At 37.6% G+C, this 10,612-nt stretch overlaps 1 pseudogene; it reads left to right on the forward strand.

Annotated features, from left to right (window-relative positions):
* The first annotated feature begins 376 nt into the window (after positions 1 to 376).
* LOC101413461 (ornithine decarboxylase pseudogene) lies at positions 377 to 1,840 on the forward strand (annotated as a pseudogene).
* Positions 1,841 to 10,612: the final 8,772 nt, after the last annotated feature.

Below are 10,612 nucleotides of genomic sequence, written 5' to 3' on the forward strand. Positions count from 1 at the left end.
AGGAATTAGAAAAACTCATTATGAAATTTATTTGGAAAGGAAAGAGGCCCCGAATAGCTAAAGACATATTGAAAAAGAAAAATGAGTCAGGCCCCTGCAGCCCTGCCACCTACCGCCCTCTGCCAGCAGCTCTGGCGTCTCCTTGGGCCAGCAGTCCTCCAGCAGGAGGGAGCGAGGCGGGCAGTGGTGGTGGCAGCATTGCGGGCTGCAGGACCTCCTGGGGGGGGGGGGTGGCCCCGGTGCCCAAATGCTAGGAGAACATTTCCACTGCTGCAGCAAAGGCACAAGTCTTATAATTCAGCAAGATTTGGAATTCCTGGAGAATTGCCTTCCTGAAAAGCTGAAAGAAATCTATTTAAATTCTGTCTCTTAGTTTTCCATTTTGTTGTGTTTCAGTGGAGCATCAAGAAACCATGAACAAATTCAGTAATGAGGAGTTTGACTGCCATTTCCTTGATGAAGGTTTTACTGCCAAGGACATTCTGGACCAAAAAATTAATGAAGTTTCTTCTAATGATGATAAAGATGCGTTCTATGTTATGGACCTTGGAGACATTCTAAAGAAACATCTGAGATGGTTAAACTTCTTCCTCGTGTCACCCCCTTCTTTGCAGTCAAATGTAATGACAGTAAAGCCATAGTGAAGACCCTGGCTTCCATAGGGACAGGATTTGATTGTGCTAGCAAGACTGAAATCCAGTCGGTGCAGAGTCTCGTGGTGCCGCCAGAGAGGATAATCTATGCAAACCCTTGTAAACAAGTGTCTCAAATTAAGTATGCCGCCAATAATGGAGTTGAGATGATGACTTTTGACAGCGAGGTTGAATTGATGAAAGTGGCCAGGGCACATCCAAAGGCAAAAGTTGGTTTTGTGGCTTGCCACCGATGACTCCAAAGCAGTTTGCCCCCTCAGTGTTAAATTTGGAGCCACACACAAAACCAACAGGCTTCTTTTGGAATGGGCTAAAGAGTTCGATATCGATGTCATTGATGTCAGCTTCCATGTGGGAACTGGCTATACTGATCCTGAAACTTTTGTGCAGGCCATCTCTGATGCCCGCTGTGTGTTTGACATGGGAGCTGAGGTTGGTTTCTGCTTGATATTGGTGGTGGCTTTACCAGATCTGATGACGTAAAGCTTAAATTTGAAGATATAACCAGTGTCATTAATCCAGAATTAGACAAGTATTTCCCATTAGATTCTGGAGTGAGAATCATAGCTGAACCAGGCCGATATTATGTTGCTTCAGCTTTCACACTTGCAGTGAATATCATTGCCAAAAATAATTGTATTTAAGGAATAGACAGGCTCTGACGATGAAGATGTATTGAGTGAACAAACCTTTATGTATTATGTGAATGACGGAGTATATGGATCATTTAATTGTATCCTTTATGATCATGCGCATGTAAAGCCTCTTCTGCAGAAGAAATCCAAACCAGATGAGAAGTATTACTCATCTAGCATATGGGGACCCACGTGTGATGGCTTTGATCGGATCATTGAGCGCTGTGACCTGCCAGAAATGCACGTGGGTGACTGGATGCTGTTTGAGAACATGGGTGCTTACACTGTGGCTACTGCTTCCACTTTCAATGGGTTCCAGAGGCCAACCATCTACTACGTGATGTCAGGGCCTGCATGGCAAGTCATGCAACAAATCGAGAGCCAGGGGTTTCCACTCAAAGTAGAGGAGCAAGACGCCAGTGCTCTGCCTTTTTCCTGTGCTTGGGAAAGTGGGATGAAGCGCCACCCGGCCACTTGTGCTCCAGCTAGTATTAATGTGTAAATACCATTTTTGTAGCTGCTAACTGTGAGTTTAGCTTGAATGGAGGGATTTGGGGGGGGGATCATTTAACTTAATTACTGCTAGTTTTGAAATGTCCTTCTAAGAGTGGGATTGGCACAGACAGCAATAAGGAAGACTAAGAGATGGGGTTACACTTATCTGTGTTACTATGGAAACTACTTGATTATTTTGTTTTATATGGATTTTTATTCACTTTCAAACATACTTCTAAGGGATGCCTCTCACGTGCTGAGCAAGCATTTGTAGCTTGTATAACAGCAGAATGGGCCAAAAGCTTAATTTTGTGACCTGTTTTAAAAATAAAAGTATCTTGAAATAAAAAAAAAAGAAAAACGAAATTGGAGGAATCACACTACCTGACTTCAAAACATACTACAAAGCTACAGTAGAGAAAAAAGCATGATATTGGCACAAGGAGAGACACACAGACCAATGGAACTGAATTGAGAGCTGATAGAGATCCTCATATATATAGTCATATAATATTCAATAAAGCCACCAAAACCTCTCAACTGGGAGAGAATGGCCTATTCAAAAAATGGTGCCTGGAGAACTGGATATCCATATGTAAAAGAATGAAAGAGGATTACCATCTCACACCTTATACAAAAATCAACTCAAGATGGATCAAAGACCTAAATATAAGAGCCAAGACCATAAAGACTTTGGAAAGCAGTGTAGGGAAGCATATACAAGACCTTGTAATAGAAAATGGCTTCATGAACTTCACACCAAAAGCATGAGCAGTAAAAGAACAAATAGATAAATGGGACCTTCTCAAAATTAAAGCCTTCTGCACCTCAAAGGAGTTTGTCAAGAAAGTGAAAAGAGAGCCTACACAATGGGAGAAAATATTTGGTAACCATATATCTGATAGGAGACTTATAACTTGCATATATAAAGAACTCCTATATCTTGAAAATAAAAAGATGAACAACCCATTTAAAAAATGGGGAAAAGATTTAAACAGACACATCTCCAAAGAAGACATACAAATGGCTAAAAATCACATGAAAAAATGCTCCAAATCTCTAGCTATCAGGGAAATGCAAATTAAAACTACAATGAGATACCATCTTACTCCCATAAGATTGGCAGCTGTGAAAAAAACAGAAGACTGCAAATGCTGGAGAGGATGTGGAGGAATGGGAACACTCATCCACTGCTGGTGGAAATGCAGAAGGATCCAACCATTCTGGAGGACAGTTTGGCAGTTTCTCAAAAAACTAGCCATAGATTTGCCATATGACCTAGCAATTCCACTGCTGGGGCTATACCCAATAGAACTGAAAACAAGGACACAAGCTGATATACACACACCAATTTTCATAGCAGCATTCTTCACTATTGCCAAAAGTTGGAATCAACCCAAATGCCCATCAACAGATGAATGGATAAATAAAATGTGGTATACACATACAATGGAATACTACTCGGCTTTAAAAACAAATACACCACAAACACACGTGATAACATGGGTGAATCTTGAGAACCTTATTTTGAGTGAAGCAGCCCAGGCATTGAAGGACAAATACTACAATACCTCAATGGTATGAAATAAGTAAACCAAGCTGCCTCAGAGAGCTAGAGCCTGGGTGATAGGCTTACAGGAAATTGGGGGGGGGGAGTAGAGGAAGTTTGCGAGCTGACACCTACATGGGTGAAATCTATGATAAGCTGGAAGTAAGTATTTGTACGAGGAAGGGATAAAATGGGGGCATAGGGTTACCTTTGGGTGGGGCTTTGTGGTCTTGAGGGGGGTTAAGGATGGGAAGGTGGGTAATGTTGCCCAAGAAATTGGGGGGAGGGTGGGGAAACATACAAACATAGGAGATTGTCAGGTATTTGGTTGAGAGTATAATGTTGAGAAACCTTTTCAAAAATATAATAAGGGAAGTTATCTGTTCGAGATGCATAAAGGGGATAATTTGATGCAGGACAAGCTCCTAGGGAATATGTGAATGCTCTTTTTGCCATAGTGGGTTATATCATTGGATAGAGACCCATATAATGAGAGTGAAGGTATACCCACATCCTGGGGAGGACTGAGGCCATCAAATAGAGGGAACTGTATCTCTCAAGAGAAATGGTGGTTCCCAGGACATTAGGGCAGTTTAGCATGCCAAGCCCTCAACACTATTGCAAGTATCTCTGGACATGGCCCTTCAAGCAATGAAGATTGACATGACTGTCACTGTGGGCCCTAAGGGGAGGGGGAAGAGGTATTGAATAGATGGAACCAATGTAACTGTGTGGGCAATAGAATTATTTCACAAGAGTATGCAACGATGGATATAAGACATGTAAAATTACACCAAAAATATATAGGGGCTGATAGGCTAAAATGTAAACCACAATGTAAAACATAAGATAACTAAAAATTTAGAAAATTGTATCATCTAAAATATAAACCACAAAAAATCACAGATGTTACCTTGTTTGAAAGCTATTGTCTCAATATCTGTACATCAGTTTCAGTAAATATAGTATGAATATGTAAAAAGATTATTGCTGTGGAAGGGAAAAGGTTTTATGTTGGCTATGTGAGAGTACTGTATATTGTATATATGAATTACTGTGATCTAAAACTCTTGTGAAGATAAGCTTAATAATTAGAAAAAAGAAAAGAAAAAGATAGGACATAGACACTGAGGAAATGATGGAAGTAGTTGCCTTGACAATTTGCATACAGGGCAACACTTATTGCAGTGATGGAAGGCAAAACATCAAAAACAAAGCTTTTGCATTTTTAAATTTTTTGATACCCCAATTTAGTTTTACCATAATTTTTCCAAATTAATATGCATTCTATATCTACCCTTTAAACTCATTGCTATATTCCATTTTACTATTAAGGCAACCTGGCAATATATTGGGCTTCACTTTTCAGGAAGTTTTCAATCACAGAGAAGTTCAACAATGGCAGCAGAGAAATACTGGTGTGGGATGTTATTGACAGGGGACACATGGTTGGCAGGGAGTTCTACAGGGTATATATCCAGGGTACATAAAAATGTTTGGATATTTTCATAGTGGATATGATTAAAAACAACAACTGAGGGAGTGCTGAGTTCCTAGCCAGGGGAGCTCTATCACAATCCCTAAAGGAACAGCAACAATCCCCCAAGTGCAACGGCAAAGACCAAAAAAGAATGGAGGTCCAACAATGAGCCCTTGATACTAATGACTATGCTTGTGAGCCTGTGCACCTGAAATAAGAACAAGGCCTAGAGCTGCAGGGTGCCTAAGAGTTATTTCCTGAGAGCCTCTGTGTGGCTCAAATGTGGCCAGTCTTGAAGCCAAAATCAGCATGTAAATGCGTTACCTTACCCCCAGCATGGGATATGACTCCCAGGGATGAGCCTCCCTGGTGCCGAGGGATTACTACCAAGTACCAGCTGATGATGTAACTAGAAAATGACCTTGAATAAAAGGGTCAACTCGGACCAGCAGAATATCTCAGTCTACATATAATACCAGGAGTTAAAAATGCTTTTGACCTGAATCAAGGGGGAAATGGAATGGACAAATGAGTTTATATACTATAAGTCTCCAAAAAAGAGCTGGAAGGTTATCAGAGGGTTTGCCTTTATGCACACCTCAGCAGAGTCCAGGGACAAAGTAGATACAACCCCGGGTATTGGTTCTTGTGAGGGCTACAGAGACCCACAGGTTCTACGGTCATGGCAGATGGAATTCAGTGCCATGTCAGTTGGCCCTTCTTTGGAGTTTGTGTTTCTGTGTGATGAAGCTGGACTCAGATGTGATCTTTTTTACACAAACCTCTCCTGTTACTTTTAGCAGAACTGTAGTTGATGCTGGGGTTTAATATATACCCAGGGGATCTGAATCTCTGGACTGACCATATGATAGCCAGGCCCTGAGCCTCAACAGACTTGCAACTTCTACACTCTGGTTTATCGGACTTACCCCACTCAGCTAACATGGAGTTGAAGAAGGTCAACCACCACACCAAGGAGCCAAGAGTGCCTACAACTGAAAGCAGGAGGATTGCATACAGCATCCATGTGGAATCTAAGCCCCCTCTGGATATAGATGTGGAGTGGGCACAACCATTCCAAGGTCTACAGGATGCAGGAATAGAATATGGATTAGAGTGGACTTACTGATATTCTATTCATGAACTATTGTGATTAGTAATCGAAGACAATGTGGCATTGGTGTGGAGAAAGTGGCCATGGTAGCTGCTGGGTGTGGGGAATGGGAGGAAGAGATGAGATATGTAGGCATTTTCAGGACTTGGAATTGTCCTGGGTGGCACTGAAGGGACAATTACCAGACATTGTATGTCCTCCCATGGCGTACTGAATGGGAAGTGGTTGAGTGTGGGCTATGAGGTGGACCTTTGACCATAGGTGCAGCAGTGCTCAGAGATGTATTCACCAAATGCAATGAAAGTCTCATGATGATGGAGGAGATTGTTGCTATGGGGGAATGGAGTGGGCTGAGGGGGTGGGGGTATATGGGGACCTCATTTTTTTAAATGTAATAAAAAAATAAAGACAAAAAATTAAACCACTGCTGTATGATAAAAAAAAAAGATAGTTGTTTCCAACCTCACTCCTCAAACAACCTTCATATGCTGTTTATTGCAAGGATCTTGACAAGGGGATCCAGAGGCCATGCAATTCATATCAGCTTTTCTGGTTATATCATGACCAACTCCATCAGATGCTAAAAATCCTCAAGGAGGTGCTGAGTTCCATCACGAACCAATACCTTTTAAACTATGGGAAAATTTAAAACAGGTAAAAATACTAAATAAAGTCCTTATTAGTGAAATCAGGCTTGTAAGAAAACTCTCTGTTAAAGTGTTAACTAAGATAAGGAAATTATTCTGGCAGCAACTCTGTAAACCCCTACTGTCTACATAATAATGTAGTGGTGGGCTAGTGGGTGTTAATAGAAGTAACCTCTTGGAAAAGGAGATAAACATAGCAACACTAGTGTTCTGTTTTGTTTGCATGCTAATTCTGATTGGGCCTATTTAACCAAAATAATAAAACTATTACAAAATTTTTATCAAGGTGTTAAAAGGAATTTTTGGTTTTAAATCAATAGTTTACTCCTGAACTTCAAGTCTCAGTATAGTCTTACAGAGTAGTAATCCACAAAATGTGTGTTCTAAACTGCTAAAGAAGAGCTTAACTACATTTATGCTGCTCAAGTTATCTTAACTGATTGCTGATAACTAATAAAAATGTTTCCAAGCACAAGCTTGCATGTTACAGGCAACATGGATTCCAGAAAAAAATCTTAAAAACAGTAAAATCTAAGATGTGCTATGATGGAGAACTTAAAAACAGCTATACCAAAAAAGTAAGAAAGTAAGAAATATGAGTCAATTGTAAACTGTATGTTCCTATTAATGTGTTGTAATTGTTTTGTGTTTGTTCAATGTCAGTTTATATTTTGATACCTCTGGATGGTTATATAAATTAATAAATAAAAATTTCTAAGAGTTCTATTCAAATGGCCAAAAATTAAATAAGTGCTTATATTAATACTTAAGTTTAAATGTTAATGGGATCTCTACAATGATAAAAAAATGTAAGTCTTAATTAATGAAATTACTATGTTTCTTCATAAAAAAAAGGGTTCTTGCCTAAGTTGAAATGAATAGTTTATTTTTATTCACAAAATAAAGGATGTAAAACTTGAATAAATAATTTGAAAAGTAAAATTTTGTAGAAGTGCTAACTAAAAGTTGATACATTTGTTTAAAAAAGTGTATTTTGTCCTAAAATAAGACAGCTGGTTTTCATAAAGTCAGAAAGAACATATGCAGAACAGAACTTGAATACATGTGGTAAGTTATAAAGGGTATTATAGTAACTTTGGGTAAGGGAATGTGTCCTGTGAAGGTAAAATTTGTCTTAAAATAATATAATTATAGTCTATATGGTTACAAATAATTATAAGAAGTTTAACAAAGCATTGTTTAAATTAAGATACTTAAATGGATAATTGCAAAAGTCATTATTAAACAAAACCTGAATTGATAAAAATAATAATAAAAGGTAATTTTATAACAAGAAAACTTGTTGGCAACCAGCCTCCCCTGCCAACCTGCTTCTAAAAGACTATTTCTGGTGTTACATGCTACTAAGTATTTAAAATGAAGAAAAGTTCATTATTTTAACAAGTTTGTTTAGTGTTGATAGTAATTATATTTTGGAAAAAGGTTGCCTGAAAAGTTTCCAAAATTGTTTTGGTAACTTATGTATGTGGGGATATTCAGAATGTGTTTTTATTGTTAAGGAAACAGGAGATGATCTAAGAAAAATGATTATTAAGGAAGAATAAAATGTGTGACAAAACCTGAATGAATATTGAAAGTATAGAAGGTTAATGGAAAAGAAATTTTTATGGTTAAAGTTAAGCAAGATTTGATGGGCCTGTCTATAAAGTTTTAAAAAGTTTAGTATCAAGTAGTATACTAATGCAAAGTTAAAATTTTCTTCTTTTTCAAAGTCTCTGAAGTCATTAGCCTGTTTTGGTAAAAGTTTATAAAAAGTTTTCATCTTGAATAAACAGTATACAAAGAAAGTCTGTTTTATCAAAATAGCTTCTTGTGCTTTAACCTCATCATTTCCTCAGTGTTCAAAGGAAAAACGGTCTCATCTCTTTTAATGGAAATTAATTTTCAAACCTGCTTTCTCAAAATCAAATTCTGAAAAGTAGCTTTTTATTCCAAACTAATTACAAGAGATTTGTTTCTTTACCTTGAAATAAAAATTAAATAGTTGAGTTCATTTAATATGTTATAAATTGAATGGAAGGTGTTTAAAAGTGTTATAAAATTAACCAGATTTTTACACCCTGTTTACTAAAGTTGTATGAGTAAAAGTTTCATATGAATGCTTAAGAGTGTATAAATTTACCAATATTTCAACATAATACTAAACAAAAGTACAATATGATTAATTATGACTTTAATTAATATAAAAAGGTGTGTGTCATAGAAACAACTTCTTATCATAAATTGCAGTAATACCATTGTAGTATGGAGCAGTACCAAATATTGCTAGTTTGTTGCAAAAAATTAATATCCAACTATACCACTATCACTTTGTTTTAAAATGTGCTAAGACTTTCTTTAGTATTTCCTTAGGCAAGTCAAGCCAGCCTGCATTCTCCTACCTGTAGAAAAGTCAACAATAGACTTTTGCAGTGCCTCCCCAAACTGTGTATATAGCCCAACCATCTGCCCTGGCTTTGTGGCAAAGAATCTGGCTGTGCAGAAGAAATCTGTGGCTAAAAAAATGCTACTGATGACATTATGTTAATAAGTAATCCTTTTTTCAAAATTAAAAGAAACAGCAGAAACAATGGTATCTTCTCTTGAGGGCCTGGGGTGGGCAGACAGTTGGGGTGGACTGTGAGGCCCCTGCTGCTCTAATAAATTCTTCAATGTTGTTTAGTTGGGTAAAATAAAACTATAACCTCTGCTGTGACTGATAAAGTACAATGTTTTCTCATGTTAATGTAGTTTGTAATATGGTTGGAATACTGAAAATCTTTCATCCCTCACTTAGCTCAAATATTAAAACCATTGTATGTATTTATAGGGAAAAGTCCTTCATGGAAGTAGGAAAACCTCCAGCAAGCTGCTTTAAATAATAATAACAGGAAAGTAAACTGTTGACATTAACTTAGCCTATGAATTGGATGTGGCAAGCACCAATATTGGCTTTGGGTGGATTTTGTGGCAAAAGCAAAATTCTAAACAAGTATCCCTTGGATTTTAATCACAATTCTGGAAAGAGGTCAAAAGTGCAATATAAAAAAGCAATTGTGTGCAGCATGGGAGGTCCTGCTAAAAGTGAAAGATTTAAACCAATAGTGTCTGGTCACTCTAAAGACTGCCATCCCAATCCAGGGGTGGATTGCAAATACTAAAAGCAAGATAGAAATGATGAACTGTTGTAGATCACCAACAGATTATGAAAAAGCACTTGGGATACCTGCTAGTAGTAACAGGTGGCTGTCATGTCCCTGCCCACTCCACTAACACTGCTTTTAGGACTGTTGACACAGATGCCTTTGTAAAGATCCAGGGCCCTACCACTGAAACCTGAGAAAAGGAAAAAGTGGCTCCACTGTAAAGGTAAATATCAATGAAAAGACAATAGTGATGGCCAGAAGAAGAAAAGGCATCTGGATACCTGTGAGAATGATGTGGAATTTGGCAGTCATTTCCTGAAAGTCAGTTATTGCTACATATGGCACAAGAATTCTTGAAATGGACTAGATGCTTTCTTGGACTGCTTATTATAAGCATTTTGGGCATGATTGGTATCATTACAGTTGTTGCTATTGCTGTGATAGCTTTACATGAAAGTATGAACAGAACAATATGTACATAACTGGCATAAAAATGCTAGTGATTTGTGCCATAGTCAAGAGCATGTAGATTCTGGGAAGTTAAATAATTGAGTTAATGATTTGAAATCAGCTATGTTACATATTAGAAATCAGTTGTATAATTTGAATTTGTTAAGAGGGTTGAGATGTGGTTGGAATGAAAGTAATTTCTGTTTAACTCTGCTTGCATATAATACATCAGATATAGTATGGAAAAAAGTAAGAATCATTTATTAGGCCATAAAAGTAATATCTCTCTGGAAATAATTGAATTACAAAGGGAAATATTAGCGATGTCTCATAATCAAATTCATGTAGCAAATGATGATGTTTTCTCAGATATGATTTCACATATTACAAAATTTAACCCAGTTAATTGGTGGAAAGCACAGCATTTCCTGTCAGCTTTAGGA

This window comes from Dasypus novemcinctus, chromosome 25 (genome assembly GCF_030445035.2).
Source record: "Dasypus novemcinctus isolate mDasNov1 chromosome 25, mDasNov1.1.hap2, whole genome shotgun sequence".
Taxonomy (NCBI): Eukaryota; Metazoa; Chordata; class Mammalia; order Cingulata; family Dasypodidae; genus Dasypus; species Dasypus novemcinctus.